Raw genomic sequence first — 18,175 nt, forward strand, 5'->3', positions numbered from 1 at the left:
TAACAATGTTTTTACTGCACACTATTTGAAAAGCACAACACTAACCATGATTTTACTGTAATTACTGTGTTTATTGTGTACTCTTTGTAGTTAAAGCACAGTACACAACACTTAACATACTTTGAAAACTGTGTTTTTACTGTGTAATGTTACTATTTGTAGTTAAAGCACAGTAACACATTTACCATGTTTTTACCACAGTAATGTAGTTTTAATGTGGTATTTGTAGTTAAAACACGGTATCCACAACACTTACCTTGTTTTACCACAGTAACTGTGTTTTTACTTTGTACTATTTGTAGTTAAAGCACAAAAACACAACATTTACCATGTTTTTACCACAGTAACGTAGTTTTAATGTGGTATTTGTAGTTAATCACATAACTTGCCATGCCTTTAATACTTTTATGTAAAGAAAAATGTAATTCAATATTTTTTTGTCTTGCAGTTTCTTCAGATCACATACATCTCCATCTACTACAACAACCTTTAGTGTCCAACAGCTGTTTATCAACAGCTCTCTCTCTCTCTCTCTCTCTCTCAGCTTTTCCTTGCCTATTTTTCTGAACTGTTATTTATTTTTTGATAATGTCTACCTTTTGTGATATGAAAAAAACAAAAAAATAAGGTAGCCTAATTTGGCTTTAGAACAGCAGCAAGTTGACTAATTACTGGTTGTGAAGGGATAAATAAACTAAAAGCTAGAGCGAGCGAGCAAAATACGGGTTAAGCATAAAATGACACATAGTTATTGTATGGGGGCCCCATACCTGGAATTTGCTTAGGGCCCCCAAATTGCTAAGTCCGCCCCTGACAATCACGTAGAATTTACATAAATAATCATATAAAATTAGAACATTACATAAATAAATAACTTAAATCTAATTAAATTATTATTAAATCAAACATTTAATTTGCAGCTGTCATTTTCTTTTCGTTGAGTTTCACTTTCGTACCTTGGAAACTCCACACTAAAGGGGTGGTCTAACGCTGGGGGTAGCACTGAGCACGTAGCTGGACCCAGAGGGCGGGCTGTCACTGAAAGTCAAAATTTGATTGGCTGATGATTCTGTCACTAATGCTCTTAACAAATCAGATGTGACGTCTTTCAACAAAAGGGTAGCACTATCTGTAGTGCTGGCCTCAGACTTTTTTTTTATGTAGGATATTCCAGTTCAACCTCAATTAAACTGATCATAGGCAATTTTGTGGACATTACACAAATGAAAATGATACCTAAATAATCAATAAAAACATTTTTCACACAATTTTATTTTTTATAGGGCCAGCAGAGAAGGCCCGGCTGCCCCTGACGGCCCACCACTGGTTAATCAGTATCACGCGAAGACAGACATTTTTTTTTTTCACCAAAAAGCAACGATTACAAATGTGATATTGATTTTATACAGAAGTTCAATAACACACTTACGTTTTAGGCAAAAAAATATCATTTCAATTTGCGTCTCTGAGCAACAGCTGTTTTGTTCCTGAATGAATCAACCGTTTAAATCATTCGGTTCAGTCGCAATGACTCACTTATTAACAGTGACTTGCCGCCACCTACTGGCAGTTTTAATTTCACATTTAAAGTATCTTTTCATTTTTATTTTTTTTTATAATTTCAATATCAGTATTCAACGTTTTATGTTTAAAATATCAAAACCGTATTAATGCATTTGTAACTGCAGGTTAAATGCATTCATGTCCTGCATTAAACAGTCACTATCCTCAAATACGACCCATACGAGCGTTCCCTAGATTAGCGCCCCTACCGGCAACAGGAGATGCTACAGATACTTTCGCCTAAATGCATTGTGGGTTTCTTTTAAAATGCTTGCTATTTGCGTTTTAAACTCTCCCGGCTATTCGAAGTGTTTTATTGCTAAAAAGATATGGATTTTAGATAACTTCAAGACACGTACAGGTAGAGTTTCCACCCGTCTCGTAAAGTAACGTTAGTCGATCGTCCCGTATTTATGAATGAAATTATGTCGTGTTTCAAATCGATACTGTACACTGTGACGACCCCTGCTGTTGCTTTTGGAGAGTTGCTTTTTGGTACCTGAGCCCACTAATTGCCTCAATTAGCAGTCAACTGGAAACACCTGTGACCATGCCTTAGACGCTGCTTAAGAGAACACCAACTGAGCCAGGAGGAGAGACTTGGAGAGAGACTTGTTTGGACTTTGTGTTGGACGTTGCTTGCGTATTTTGTTACTTTCTGCACTTACATTTTATCTTCAACATTGTATTACACTTTCAACCATGCATCTTGCTTTACACACTGACTTAACTGATGACTACAGGGATACTGTTATTCTCTTTAATTACTTTCATTATATTTAATGTTGTTTGATTTTCAGTTAAATAAACATTACTTTTGAGCTTATACTTTGGTTTACGTGTGTCCCTTGTTTTTGTTGCTTCCTTGAGCCAAGGGTCGTAACAAATTGGGGGCTCGTCCTTGCCTAGGTTATTTGGTTGCGTAAAATTTTTGGATGCTTATAGTTTGATTGGACACGAAAATTTATCAATCGAAGTCAATTTGTTCACCATGTGAAATCACCAGTTGGTAAGTACACGTGCAATATTGTTTTTTGAACTTGAGTTTTCTCTGATAGGTATAGCGGCATGTTTCTTTTGAGACGTGTCGGATTTGTTATTTTGTGTAGTGTTGTGGTGAAAGTGGGTAGTAGTAATTATCTCGGGGCACATCCGTGGTGTTAAAGGCGTCGCTGGTTTGACCAGTTGCGTTTTTCACCCAGCGGGCTGTAGTGCATAAATACCCCCCACCGGTAACTGCATGAAGACTAGGGTTGAGTTAGGTAGAGGTATTGGGATGGTAGGTAGAGGGAAAACTCTCGTTATTTTGATTGCACAGTGTTAAATTGTTCTGGTGATTTTTAGCATGGCTGATATTGAGGAGTTTGTTAGTTCACCTTCTCATGAATTTTTGAATGAGTGTACTAAAGAGCAATTATTAAGTATTGCTGAGCGTTATAAAATTGTGATCAAAGATAAGAAGCTCAAAGAAAATGTTAAAGTGGCTTTGAAAATTCAGTTGATTGAAAAAGGTTTCTTAGACACTGAAATGGAGGAAAATGTACCGGTTGCATCTGATTTTAAAAGTCCTTTGTCTTTTGAACAGCAAAAAGAGCTGCTACTTCTACAAATGGACCATGAGAAGTTAAAACTGCGTTCTGAACAAGGTAAAATGGAATTAGAAAAGGCAAAATTGGATTTGGAGTGTCTCAAGTTTGAGCTGATGAAGGAAGGTAAGCTTTCTAGTTTTGGTCAGGAACCGAATGTGTCTTTTTCGATCACTTCAAATCTAAAACTTGTTCCAAAATTCAATGAGGAAGATCCTGATATTTTTTTTACTCTGTTTGAACGCATGGCAGAATTAAGAAATTGGTCAGATGATAATCGTGTTGCACTGCTACAGTGTGTGTTAACTGGGAAAGCACAAGTAGCGTTTTCTTCATTGTCGGTTGATAGTTGTAAAGATTATGATACAGTTAAATCTGTCATTCTAAAAGCATATGAATGCGTACCCGAAGCATACAGACAGCGCTTTCGATTGCAGGAAAAAGACGAGTTGCAAACAAATTTGGAATTTGTGCGTGATCTGAGAAAGCACTTTAATCATTGGTGTACAGCATTAGACATTAAAACATTGGAGGATTTAACTAATTTGATGGTGTTGGAACAATTTAAAAATTCAGTCCTGAGCCGTATAGCTATGTATATCAGTGAGCATAATGTCAAAACGCCAGAGGAAGCAGCTATGTTAGCCGATGATTTTGTACTGACGCACAAAACCACTTTTGTCGATTGGCATGCTCGTGATGTTCAGTATGTAAAGTCTCCACAAGTATAACCGTGTGTTCTCAGGAAAATTTGACCCGAGCAAGATTTGCAATTATTGTCATGAGAAAGGACATTGGAAAGCAGAGTGTCCTGTCCTTAAAAATAAATCCAATCGTCATGGACAAAGTTCACATGCTAAGCCTTCTGCTCTTGCTGCACCAGTCCTTTCTGCAGGAGGTGAAATTGATAAAAGTCCAAAACTTGATGTTGATTTCTCTTCTTACTTACCTTTTATTACAGAAGGGCGTGTATCTATGGTTGGAGAGAAAGAGGAAATCCCTGTTAAAATCTTGCGGATACTGGCGCAATGGATTCCTTTATTTTGGAATCAGTTTTGCCTTTTTCCTTGCAGTCTCATACTGGTGAAAGTGTTTTAATTCGTGGAATAGGACTGAATACTCTGTCTGTGCCTCTGCATAAGGTAAGGCTTCAGTCCGATTTGATTCAAGGTGAGGTTGTAGTGGAGTACGACCAGCTTTGCCAGTTGAGGGAGTCCATATCATTTTAGGAAATGGACTGGTAGGTGAACGTGTGTGGCTGATACTTCAGTGTTTCCCATAGTGACCACTGATAAAAAATTGAAACTGAACGGAATTATTTGTGTCAGGATTCAGCATGTCGTGACTCGTGCAATGAAACGTGCGAATAAGGTTGAAGTGTGTGATCAAAAAGATATTCAATCTGATAAAGTCTGCACTAAGTTGTTTATGCCTGATTTGTCTGCCTTGTCTTTTCCTGTTTCTGCAGAGGAATTAGGAAAGGAACAGCGAACTGACTTCTCTCTGGATGAACTCTTTCAGAGTGCTGTTCCTGAAGTGGAAGAGGGTAACGTTGCCCATGGATATTTTGTTCACAATGGGGTGTTGTTGAGAAAATGGAGTCCTCACAAAGATTTCGTTGGAGATCCTGTATTCCAAGTAGTTGTTCCTACTAAGTTTCGACAAATGATGATCGAAATTGCTCATGATCAATTAGGTCACCAGGGGTGCGTAAGACTTATGATCGCCTGTTGAGATTTTTTGGCCACGTTTAAAACGAGACATCTCTGCTTATATAAAGAGATGCAAAACCTGCCAATTAACGAGTAAACCGAACCAGGTGTTGAAACCTACTCCTTTAAAACCAATTCCAGCTACTGGTGAACCTTTCGAGCATCTTATTGTCGATTGTGTAGGGCCACTTCGCGTTCAAGTCTGGTAGCAGTTATTTATTCACGGTGATGTGTTTGAACACACGCTTTCCTGCGGCATATCCATTGCGTACCATTACGTCTCGTTCAATTGTCAAAGCTTTAACGCAGTTTATATCTGTCTTTGGAATTCCAAAATCATCCAAAGTGATCAAGGTTCAAACCTTACGCATCTCTTCCAGCAAGTATTAAAACAGCTGCACATTAAGCATAATCAATCTACTGCGTATCACGCACAAAGTCAGGGCGGCGTTGGAGAGATTCCATCAGTCTTTAAAGTCACTTCTCCGTGCGTACTGCGTGCAGCTGGATAGAGATTGGGAGGAGGGTTTACCTTGGATGATGTTAGCTGCGCGGGAAGTAGTGCAGGAGAGTACGGGTTCAGCCCTAACGATTTGGTCTTTGGCCATAATGTTCGTGGACTGCTGTCTGTTTTTCAGCAGGTTGGTAAAGCTGTAGAGCCTCCTAAAAACTTGGCGTCATATGTTTTGGGGTTTAAAAACCGACTCATTCAGGCTAGAGAACTAGTTAAGTTAAATTTGGGGAAACATCAGAAAAGCATGAAGCAATTGTATGATCGTACAGTTGAATGTCGAATGTTTGTGCCAGGCGATCAAGTTCTTGTCTTGCGACCTATGATATCTTCTCCGTTTGAAGCCAAATTTGATGGCCCATTTGTTGTGCAGCGAAAGTTGACTGATGAAAATTATGACATTTCAATGCCATCGTGGAAAAAGTCAGTTAAACGGTGCCATGTAAATCTATTAAAACCCTATTATGAAAAGAAAACCAAACCTGTAGAAGATTTAACCTCTTTGCATCCAGCACTTTCGGCCGTTTCCATCGGTGGGGTAATGTGAGTTTGGTAGGTGAGGAAGAGGAGACCATTTCGCCCGATGATTGTGTTTTCAGCGGCCGTTTGAATAATTCAGAGTCATTGTACAACTTGAGTTCACTCTCCGTCATCTTTCTCCTGTAAGATGTCAGGAGTTATGTGAAGTACTACGTAGTTTTCCTGAATTATTTGGTGATGCTCCGTCGCGTACTGATTGGGTTGAACATGATATTGATGTGGGGACGCAAAGCCTATTAAGCAGCGTTTTATCGTGTTGCACCTGAGAAACGGGAATTAATGGAGAGGGAAATTGAGTATATGCAGGATCACAATATTGCAGTACCTTCATTTTCTGATTGGGCTTCCCCATGTATTTTAGTTGGAAAATCAGACGGTACTGTGAGATTTTGTACGGATTTTCGTAAAGTTAACGCTTTAACGAAACCAGACTGTTTTCCTTTGCCTCGCGTTGAAGATTGCGTGGACCAGGTTGGTTCAGCCAAGTTCGTCAGCAAGTTTGACTTGTTGAAGGGCTATTGGCAGGTGCCTTTGACCAAAAGAGCGCAAGAGATTTCGTCTTTTGTTACTCCGTCAGGGTTACATTCTTACCAGGTCATGAGTTTTGGCCTGCGAAATGCTCCAGCGACTTTCCAACGCCTCATGAACCGTGTAATTTCTGGTCTTGAGGGTTGTGCCGTCTATTTGGACGATTTAGTCGTTTTTAGTGACAGTTGGGAGTCTCATTTAACCCGCTTGCGTTTGGTTTTGAGACGTTTGTCTGATGCTCGACTTACAGTAAACTTAGCCAAATGTGAGTTTGCGAAGGCGACAGTGACGTATCTCGGGAAGGTGGTGGGGAACGGCGAAGTGCGTCCAATACAGGCTAAAGTGCAAGCCATCCAGAACTTTCCTTCCCCAACAACAAAGAAAGAGCTCATGAGGTTTTTAGGATTGGTCGGATATTATCGATCATTTTGTTGCAATTTTTCTACTGTAGTTGCACCACTTACAGACTTGTTAAAGGGTAAGTCAAAGTTTATCTGGTCCTACAGTTGCGAATTGGCTTTTGAGAACGTGAAGTCCTTGCTGTGTTCAGCACCCGTGCTTATGGCTCCGTGCTTTGATAAACCTTTTACGTTGCACGTTGATGCCAGTAACGTGGGAGCTGGAGCTGTCCTTCAGCAATCTGATGTGGACGGAGTAAACCATCCAGTTAGTTTCTTTTCGAAAAAGTTTAACTTGTACCAGCGTAATTATTCTGTTGTCGAAAAGGCGTTAGCCCTGATTTGGGCTTTGCAGCATTTTGCGGTTTATATTAACTCAGTGCACCCATTGTGATCTATACAGATCACAATCCATTAACCTTTCTGAATTCTTTGCAGTGTCCGAATCAGAGGTTGGTTCGGTGGTCCTTGTTTTTGCAATCCTTCTGTCTGGATATTCGACACATTCGAGGATCAGAAAATGTGGTAGCTGATGCGCTGTCACGCATTCCAGATACAGTTTAATCTATTGGATCTGACATGTCATTCTCTTTTGGCATTTCTTTTTGGAGCTGACTTTGGTCCTGAACTTGCGTGGTACCCTACGACTGTGTATTGAGTTTTGTTTTGTATTGTTACAGGGATCTTTGTGGGAGTCCCTGTCTTATGGGAGGGTGTGACGACCCCTGCTGTTGCTTTTGGAGAGTTGCTTTTTGGTACCTGAGCCCACTAATTGCCTCAATTAGCAGTCAACTGGAAACACCTGTGACCATGCCTTAGACGCTGCTTAAGAGAACACCAACTGAGCCAGGAGGGAGAGACTTGGAGAGAGACTTGTTTGGACTTTGTGTTGGACGTTGCTTGCGACGTATTTTGTTACTTTCTGCACTTACATTTTATCTTCAACATTGTATTACACTTTCAACCATGCATCTTGCTTTACACACTGACTTAACTGATGACTACAGGGATACTGTTATTCTCTTTAATTACTTTCATTATATTTAATGTTGTTTGATTTTCAGTTAAATAAACATTACTTTTGAGCTTATACTTTGGTTTACGTGTGTCCCTTGTTTTTGTTGCTTCCCTTGAGCCAAGGGTCGTAACAACACTGTTTGTCCCATTATTTCAACACGTTTGACGTTCAGATCATTCAAGTGGACCCTGCCAGCATTATAAAGTTAGTTTTCATTGTGATATTTGTTTGAAATTAGCCTGTGGTTGGAAAGTGATCATGTAAAAGTCCACACATTTACCATGTTTTTACCATAGTTACGTAGTTTTAATGTGGTATTTGTAGTTAAAACACGGTATCCACAACACTAACCTTGTTTCACCACAGTAACTGTGTTTTTACTGTGTACTATTTGTAGTTAAAGCACAAAAACACAACATTTACCATGTTTTTACCACAGTAACGTAATTTTAATGTGGTATTTGTAGTTAATCACATAACTTGCCATGCCTTTAATACTTTTATGTAAAAAAAAAATGTAATTCAATATTTTTTTGTCTTGCAGTTTCTTCAGATCACATACATCTCCATCTACTACAACAACCTTTAGTGTCCAACAGCTGTTTATCAACAGCTCTCTCTCTTTCTCTCTCTCTCTCTCTCTCTCTCTCTCTCTCTCAGCTTTGCTTGCCTATTTTTCTGAACTGTTATTCATAATTAATTTACACATTTTTGCTCTCTTTCTTCCTTTCTCTTTTTCATCATGACATATTTTCAAAGCTCAGAATTGAATTTTGATCGGTTATGTCAAAAAGCTGCTGATATTAACAGGTAACTTGTACTGGAAGCTCCCAGTGCTGAACCTGAAGAAGCTGCCAGGGAGGCTAAAGTCCTTCAAAGGTTCAACATTTTCTGTTTTCTTTGTTTCAGCTAAAAAGGAAGACCAAAGGAAGGCCTGTCGAACTCTTGTCTTGTTTGTGGAGAGGGATGAATTTGGCCATCTTGTGTGTTTACGGAGAAGACCAAAAGCTGCAAAGGCAAACATTTCCAATGGTACGTCTGTGTTGGTCTTAACCCTTTGACTGAACTTTACGGCAGTTACATTTTGCACAGCATTTGATGTTTCTTAAACTTTGGTTTACATATCCCACGGCCCCATCAGGAAGAGCCCTCAACAAAGTCTTACGCTGAAGTAGTAATAATCCATAGAATTTCAGCGAATTCATATGATATACTGTGTCCTACAAAGTTCTAGGACTTTTACTCCTGCTGTCATTGGCCTTTGCCTCAACTCTCATGCAGATTGTGCCCATTGTAAGTAGTTAGAGTGTTTGTATCATAAAGATTATATTAAGTCAATTGTATTCTTTATTAATCTTTACAAATTGGCGCAGTCTCTTCCCGTTCCAGCAGTACATGATATCTGTCCACATCTCACAGTCTGCCTTTTTATTGAACACATCTGTCTAAGCAAGAGTCTGGAAATGCTAGTTTAAATTGTCACGTGACAAATCAGATCTTCAATTAATTTGGCCAAATCAGATCACTTAAAGCTGTTCACACCAAGAACAATAACTATAATGAGAACCATTTAGCATCCACACCAACAGACAATATTCTATTTATTATAAGCACGCTCTATAGTTGTGTTGTTGTCTGCCAGTTGTTGTTGTCAGTATTTTAATTGTTCATCATGTGATAAATTCTCTTTCTTTCTGTGTTGCAGGATTTCTCACATACTACTCCATCAGCTCTCCACAATATCAGCCGTTTCAAAAGCTTCCACATCTCTGTCTCTCTCTGCTCTCAGTCCTTTACTACCAACTTCCAGTCTTAGCGTGTCTACGTGTATTAATTTCTCCTCTACAGTCAACACTCCCATCTCTACTGTGAGCACTTCTGTCGCTATCACTATGACTTTTATAATTATAAAATTATAATTGTTATCAACCATTTTAATTTGTCTTGCATATAGTCACAATAGAAGAAACAATGATTACAGGAGATACATTTTTAGCCTATTTGTTCATTAAAGGGAAAAAAAATAATGTCTTTTCAATTGGAGGCTCAAAACTTCCAGTTTGTAAAATATTATTTGGCATCTTATAACGTTTTTCTGTAAACAAACTCTTTTTCTTTTTGAATGTTAGACTTTTTTTTTAAAAGGGGTCTTCTATTGCATACTTTTTAGTTACATGTTTGTTTCCATGTACCCATTAATTACTTTATCAATCAGTCATTGATTTAAGTTGTTATATTTCACTATAATTGATTACGTTTTTGCAGATACATTTTCATAATCAACGACCTTTTTTTTTTTTTCAGGTTTTTTTTTTCATAGTGACACAAACTAGAGAGAGAATGCTGTTCTATGTTTGTCTTGGAAACGTTTGACATATCAATAAACACTGAGAAATGACTACAAAGTGTGTGATTCATATTTTTATTATTATTCCTATTGTTCAACTGGCACATCTAAAATTGACAAGATTGCAGGGTCCATTTCCAGGAAATACAGAAGTGATTAATTGTATACCTTTAATACACTATAAATACACTGTAAATGTTACAGAAGCAAAATTGATGTTGTTTGAATAATTCTGAGAGTTGTAGTTTTTTTGTAAGCAAATGAAAGTATATGCAAACCTTTGAGTTTAAATATTGTATATTAATTAATGTTAGTGTAAACAATGTATACAATGGAAACCATTACACCCTTGTTTAAAAAATAATAATAATTAATAAAAAATCACTGTAATCAACAAATCTATTGCTGAATTAGGTTAACCACACGATGCAATCTGTTGTTGCAGTTTTATATTGAGTGGAGACAAATAAATCTTTATCTTATTATCGGTCTATTTACCCCAAGAACCCGGAAGATGACCATATATGGACAAGTAAGTGTGACGCCTCTGCTCAACTGGGTTGCCATTGGCTTTGAAGTTCTCTTGGCGCTCGCAGAACTCACTGTGATTGGACTATCTTTTAACCCAAATTAAAAAACGCTTAATGTTGCAAAGTACGTTTTGGTGTTATTAATGTGTCAGTAATACCTTCAGTTAACAATTAAGTGTTGCTATTTCGTGAGAAATCACCTCTTTACCGAGATCGTAAACCTAACCCTAAGCATAACTTAATTGAACTACAAATAGGTTTTTTTGCGTTCAATGGATAGAATGGCAGAGGCTTATGGGTAATGTAGTTTAAAATGTTTAATAATGAATTGGGGAAAAATTCAATCTTTTTTGAACAAATGTATATCTAAACATGTTCATTGTGCAAACATCTATGACATATTTAAGAGACAGGCTGAAATTTGGTATTTTACTAAGAGCACTTTTTTAAACACCTTTATACCACCTTTCCGTATATGTTTGAAAACTGTGTCCAACATTATTTAGTAAACATAGCACAAGTAGTTGTCTTGCCAATTTTCTGTTTGATACTATAATCAGACTTTGATTTATATCCATTTGAAATGTTACATTTTTCTGCTCTTCCAGGGGTCTCTGCTGGGCCCCTGGGGATTGAAGGGCTGCAAAACATACACAGATCTATTCTCATCATGGACAACAAACTGTGCTGAGTTGCATTTATGTCTGAAAATTTATTTTAGATTGTTTTTTCAACAACTTGCCATTATGTAAGTTGTGGCAAGTTAGAATAAGAATGGACCCCAAAAATCGCCATTTGGAAAGGGCTCCATTTATTTAATTAGATCAAGAACAAGAATACAGTGCTGACAGTAAACAAAGACACCAAATTAAACAACCAATACATATTGTGACACTTCATTGTACTATTACAGTATTACGCCAATGTGTCATTCAGTAAGACAAGGTACAGACAGACAGTGTGTAGTTTATGTGCAAAGTCATACAATTCGTGCATTGCCAAGAATCATAGCATAAAAGACCTTGAATTTGTAAAACTCTTGTCAAAAAAATTGCATCTTTATCCTACTCAAGTGTTGGATATCAGTAATGTACATGCTCATCTTCATTATACTATTCATGTTGATCTTTCCCTGGTAAATCATCCTCAGGTATGCATGAAGTGCTTGTAGCAATTTAGTCCATACAGTCTCTTCTAATGCATCTTTCAGCCTTCCCCTAATGTAACAGAGTCATTAATATGACCTAATGATAATGTCTTAATTAAAACAATCATGGTAATTATATGTATTGTTTACAAAATGAAATGGTGTATGTACCAAACACCATCCTTAATACAGAATATTCACCATACTTTATTATCCAACACCATGTGCAATACTTTACTGGAGGATAATACAGCATAAAAACAGCTAAAGTAGCATATAAAGACAAATCATATTCAAGAGAAATAAAAAATAGTTATTTAAAACCATAATGCATGCATGGTGAAATGTCTTGAGCATCATAGAATCACATTCAGTTTCCTTCTCATCATCAGAGCTCTCCTGGTTTTCTTCCTCTTGCTTGCTTATCCATGTCCCTATCATAAACTTCTTCTTCAATGTCATGAACAATTTGCAGTTGTTATCCATCACATTACAGTACAACTGACAAACAAAAGAAATGTGACCAATTCAAATCAAATCACTTTATTGTCACAATACCATGAACACGTACAGGTTTTGAAAGTCTTCTGTGCAAACTGCAGCATGACACCAAATTGAATATATATTCAACATATGTAGTTAAAGCTATATATATATATATATATATATATATATACACACACACATACATACACACACACACACACACACAATACATGTAGAGAACAACATATGGTAAATATTATACTATACAGAGAGCATGAAATGAAAACAATAATAAACTAATCACAGTACACATATACCTTTGCAGTGCAGTACAGTATGAATTAGTGCAAACAGAATGTCAGGGTGCAGAATAATAGTGAGTCAGAGTCCAGTCAGTGTAAGTGATGGAGTGCAGTGCATAAGAGGTTGGTGGGGAGTGTGTGGTGTTAATGGTAGGAGTTCAGTTCAGTCTGATTGCTTGTGGAAAGAACTTGTCTCGCAGTCTGCTGGTGCGGGTACTGTTGATGGTAACGGTGAAAGCAGTCCATGGTTGGGGTGGCTGGAGTCTGATGGTCCTCCGTGCTTTCTTCACAAACCACCTGGTGTAGATGTCCTGGAAGAACAAAATAATTTAGGGTGCTGTAAATCAATAAACAATATATAATATTTTCCATTGATTCCTGCTGAATGTTGTTGGAGGTATGGGCTATCACTATGGGCTACCACTATCTTGCAGTTGTTCAGTTGGTAAGTTTCTTTTATGGCCCGTAACATCTGAGCTGTCGCAGTAGAGCTGTTCGTGAATGCAGTCTTCACAGCAGATATCTGATGGGTTCAGGCAGCAGTGCAGTACTTGGTGGCCACTGAATTGATATCTTCATCAACTGGGATCATCCTCCTTCAAACAAACAAACAGACAAAACAATAAGTCAATGCTAACTCCAGAGAAATAGTTTTGGTGAATAGGTGCAGGTGTCAGTACTCACCATATTCGGTCATTTCCTTCCCAAATTCCAGAGATGATGCACAGCTGATTTGCTCATTCTAGGAGCTATGAAAAAAAAGATGTGTATGTGAAAAATAATAAATAACTGCTGACTTGAAGAGTCCTTTGAGAGATCAACATCAAATGCTGTACTACATTTAACTGTATTTCTTGAATACATACACACCAATGGAAATGTGCAAAATTTCAGTTCTCAGTCTTCTCTGTTTGGGCACAAGAAGACCATGTTCATTCCCAACAGGACTGGTTTGACTGGCTTGCTGTGATTGATTTTCTTTGTGTTTTTGGTCTACCATTTTGGCTGTAAAACAAGAAAATATCTATTGACCCCATGTTTAATTAATGCTGTTGGTTAAACATATAAATTAAGACAGATATATTTAAGTTCATTCACCAAAAGATTCATGTCAGAGGATTTGATGAATAAATATTGATTACAATTTTCTACAAACCTTACCTGGCGAGGGCTCATCATGACAAGAACTCACTGACCCTCGCTAGCAGCCGTTCAGTTGACAAAACTGAAAAAGGCCATCATGCGAACTCTCTGTTTCTACCTTACAAAAGAGCAAAAAGAATGTGTGAGTGAGTGAGCGAGTGACGGAGTAAAGGACTAAGATGAAGAGAAATAGGCAAAGAAAGGCAGAATTGTGTGTTTAAGTTTAACGAAATGAGGAAAAGGTTTTTTTTAGAAAAAGCTGTATCAAGCTATATTAATATGAATTATTTTAAACATGAGTCTATACCGCAGCTATTTAACATTTAATGACAGAGTAACAATATCATCAGAATCAATTTTTATTTTTTTAACATTTAAAAAGACAGGAACAATATAATTGGAATTAATTATCCAGCTGATGAACAATAAAAACAGCCAATCAGAATTCACCTGACTTTAAATAGCTTGAGCATTTAAAGTGGCAGACAACAACTTAACTGCAGCGTGTATAATAAACTGAACTTTATCATTTGTTGGTGTGGATGCTAAAATACAGTAGTTCGCATTATAGTATATATAGTGATCTGATTTGGCCAAATTAATTGAAGATCTGATTTGTCACGTGACAATTTAAACTAGCATTTCCAGACTCTTGCTTAGACAGATGTGTTCAATAAAAATCAACACGGACGTAAGACTTTGTTGAGGGCTCTTCCTGATGGGGCCGTGGGATATGTAAACCAAAGTTTAAGAAACATCAAATGCTGTGCAAAATGTAACTGCCGTAAAGTTCAGTCAAAGGGTTAAGACCAACACAGACGTACCATTGGAAATGTTTGCCTTTGCAGCTTTTGGTCTTCTCCGTAAACACACAAGATGGCCAAATTCATCCCTCTCCACAAACAAGACAAGAGTTCGACAGGCCTTCCTTTGGTCTTCCTTTTTAGCTGAAACAAAGAAAACAGAAAATGTTGAACCTTTGAAGGACTTTAGCCTCCTGGCAGCTTCTTCAGGTTCAGCACTGGGAGCTTCAGTACAAGTTACCTGTTAATATCAGCAGCTTTTGACATAACCGATCAAAATTCGATTCTGAGCTTTGAAAATATGTCATGATGAAAAAGAAAGGAAGAAAGAGAGCAAAATGTGTAAATTAATTATGAATAACAGTTCAGAAAAATAGGCAAGGAAAAGCTGAGAGAGAGAGAGAGAGAGAGAGAGAGAGAGAGAGCTGTTGATAAACAGCTGTTGGACACTAAAGGTTGTTGTAGTAGATGGAGATGTATGTGATCTGAAGAAACTGCAAGACAAAAAAATATTGAATTACATTTTTCTTTACATAAAAGTATTAAAGGCATGGCAAGTTATGTGATTAACTACAAATACCACATTAAAACTACGTTACTGTGGTAAAAACATGGTAAATGTTGTGTTTTTGTGCTTTAACTACAAATAGTACACAGTAAAAACACAGTCACAGTGGTAAAACAAGGTAAGTGTTGTAGATACCGTGTTTTAACTACAAATACCACATTAAAACTACATTACTGTGGTAAAAACATGGTAAATGTTGTGTTTTTGTGCTTTAACTACAAATAGTACACAGTAAAAACACAGTCACAGTGGTAAAACAAGGTAAGTGTTGTAGATACCGTGTTTTAACTACAAATACCACATTAAAACTATGGTAAATGTTGTGTTTTTGTGCTTTAACTACAAATAGTACAGTAAAAACACAGTTACTGTGGTGAAACAAGGTAAGTGTTGTGGATACCGTGTTTTAACTACAAATACCACATTAAAACTATGTTACTGTGGTAAAAACATGGTAAATGTTGTGTTTTTGTGCTTTAACTACAAATAGTACACAGTAAAAACACAGTCACAGTGGTAAAACAAGGTAAGTGTTGTAGATACCGTGTTTTAACTACAAATACCACATTAAAACTACATTACTGTGGTAAAAACATGGTAAATGTTGTGTTTTTGTGCTTTAACTACAAATAGTACAGTAAAAACACAGTTACTGTGGTGAAACAAGGTAAGTGTTGTGGATACCGTGTTTTAACTACAAATACCACATTAAAACTATGTTACTGTGGTAAAAACATGGTAAATGTTGTGTTTTTGTGCTTTAACTACAAATAGTACAGTAAAAACACAGTTACTGTGGTGAAACAAGGTAAGTGTTGTGGATACCGTGTTTTAACTACAAATACCACATTAAAACTACGTAACTATGGTAAAAACATGGTAAATGTGTGGACTTTTACATGATCACTTTCCAACCACAGGCTAATTTCAAACAAATATCACAATGAAAACTAACTTCAAACGTGTTGAAATAATGGGACAAATAGTGTACAGTATCGATTTGAAACAAAACATAATTTCTTTCATAAATACAGGACGATCGACTAACGTTACTTTACGAGACGGGTGGAAACTCTACCTGTATGTGTCTTGAAGTTATCTAAAATCCATATCTTTTTAGCAATAAAACACTTCGAATAGCCGGGAGAGTTTAAAACGCAAATAGCAAGCATTTTAAAGAAACCCACAATGCATTTAGGTGAAAGTATCTGTAGCATCTCCTGTTGCCGGTAGGGGCGCTAATCTAGGGAACGCTCGTATGGGTCGTATTTGAGGATAGTGACAAACGACCTTACGGTCGTATGAGTTGAAGGACTTATTGGCAAAAAAATAAAAAATCAGGAAGGGGGCCAACACTTTTTCACACCACTGTATATATATATATATATATTACAAAATATAAGAAATAGAGTCTATAATTGCCATCAAGTCGAAAACGGACATGAAACATAAAGGGACATTGAAAGCAATGCAGAAGTAATGCGTTTTGAGTAGAGATTTAAAAACCTGTATAGTATAGCAGTTCTAAGCTAGGAGAGGAGTGATATGGGTGAATTTACGTAGGCCCATTAAGAGTCTTGCTGAAGTATTTTGGACCAACTGGAGACTCAATTACACAATACAGTGAATTACAGTAATCTAAATATGATGATATAAAAACATGAATTACTCTCTCAAAGTCTTAAAAAGAGAAGAAAGGCTTGATTTTAGAGAGAAGATGGAGATGAAGGAAACAGGATTTAACCACAGAATTTACTTGACTATCAAATTTCCGCTTACTGTCAAGCAAAACACCAAACAAAGTTTTTAACAAGGGTTCTGTCTTGGGATGTAACAGAGTGATTACTGAGATATTTTAATGGAATGCCACTAGCGAGACCACAAAAGGATAATTTCAGTTTTCTTTTCATTAAGGTAGAGAAAATTTAATGACATCCAGATTTTGATATCCTACATACAAGCCAACAAAGTATCAAAGTTGTTGTTATCGGAGCGTTTAAGTGTATGGAAGCAGAATAATGACAATAGTTTTTGAAACATAAATCATGCTGAATTCCACAAATTGAAAAAAAGATGCATTGCAATTAACCCTTCCCCAGATCTGTGCCTCAATACTATCCTGTCTTGGAGGTCTACAGACAATTCCTTGGACTTCATGACTTGGTTTGTGCTCTGACATGCATTGTTACCTGTGGGACCTTATATAGACAGGTGTTTGCCTTTCCAAATCAACTCAATTTACCACAAGTGGACTCCAATCAAGTTGTAGAAACATCTCAAGGATGATCAGTGGAAACAGGATGCGCATGAGCTCAATTTTGAGTGTCATGGCAAAGGCTGTGAACACTTATGCATGTGTTTTTTTTTTTTCGATTTTCGTTTTTTATAAATTAGCAAAGACTTCAAACAAACTTATTTCACATTGTCATTATGGGGTATTGTTTTTAGATTTTTTTGGAAAATAATGAATTTAATCCATTTTTGAATAAGGCTGTAACATAACAAAATGTGGAAAAAGTGATGCGCTGTGAATACATTCCGGATGCATCCTTTTCTTTGAGTTGCAATTCAATATTAGTATTTTGTTTAACAAAAAAAAAAACAATTCACACCAAAATAATTTTGTATAAATACAATCATAAAATAAATGAACAATACTCTCATTTTCCTCTTTGCAGAAACCACACTTCAAGTCGATGTCTTTACAAAACGTGGCAATTACCAGGATAAATACGATGAACAATCTTGTATGATACTTCTCTAGTTTTATTTGTGATACAAAAACGTCTGGAGATCTTAAAGGTTTCTTTCCAATTGACATCTTGAAATTGTGATCTCCAAAAACCAATGGCTGAAGGAACACTGGAAATCTGGCCAAATCGTTCTAAGATAATTATTATTACATTTTTGTTGTTTTATATTTATACCTTCCAGTTTAAGACTGAAATCTAAATTAGTTTTTTTGTCTATATCATTTCCTAATAATTTCCTAA

General features: G+C 36.8%; 1 long non-coding RNA gene across 2 annotated transcripts; it reads right to left on the minus strand.

The window, feature by feature from the left end:
• Positions 1 to 12,672: 12,672 nt before the first annotated feature.
• LOC131523031 (uncharacterized) lies at positions 12,673 to 13,988 on the minus strand. 2 transcript variants are annotated; one of them, XR_009266694.1, is made up of 5 exons: positions 13,830 to 13,988; positions 13,539 to 13,673; positions 13,353 to 13,417; positions 13,090 to 13,264; positions 12,673 to 12,979 (listed from the first exon to the last, which is right to left on the minus strand). It is a non-coding gene; the product is annotated as an uncharacterized LOC131523031 (long non-coding RNA). The 2 variants fall into 2 exon arrangements; XR_009266693.1 differs by having other exon boundaries at positions 12,673 to 13,264.
• Between the last annotated feature and the right edge of the window lie 4,187 nt (positions 13,989 to 18,175).

Source organism: Onychostoma macrolepis, chromosome 17 (assembly GCF_012432095.1).
Source record: "Onychostoma macrolepis isolate SWU-2019 chromosome 17, ASM1243209v1, whole genome shotgun sequence".
In the NCBI taxonomy this organism is placed as follows: domain Eukaryota; kingdom Metazoa; phylum Chordata; class Actinopteri; order Cypriniformes; family Cyprinidae; genus Onychostoma; species Onychostoma macrolepis.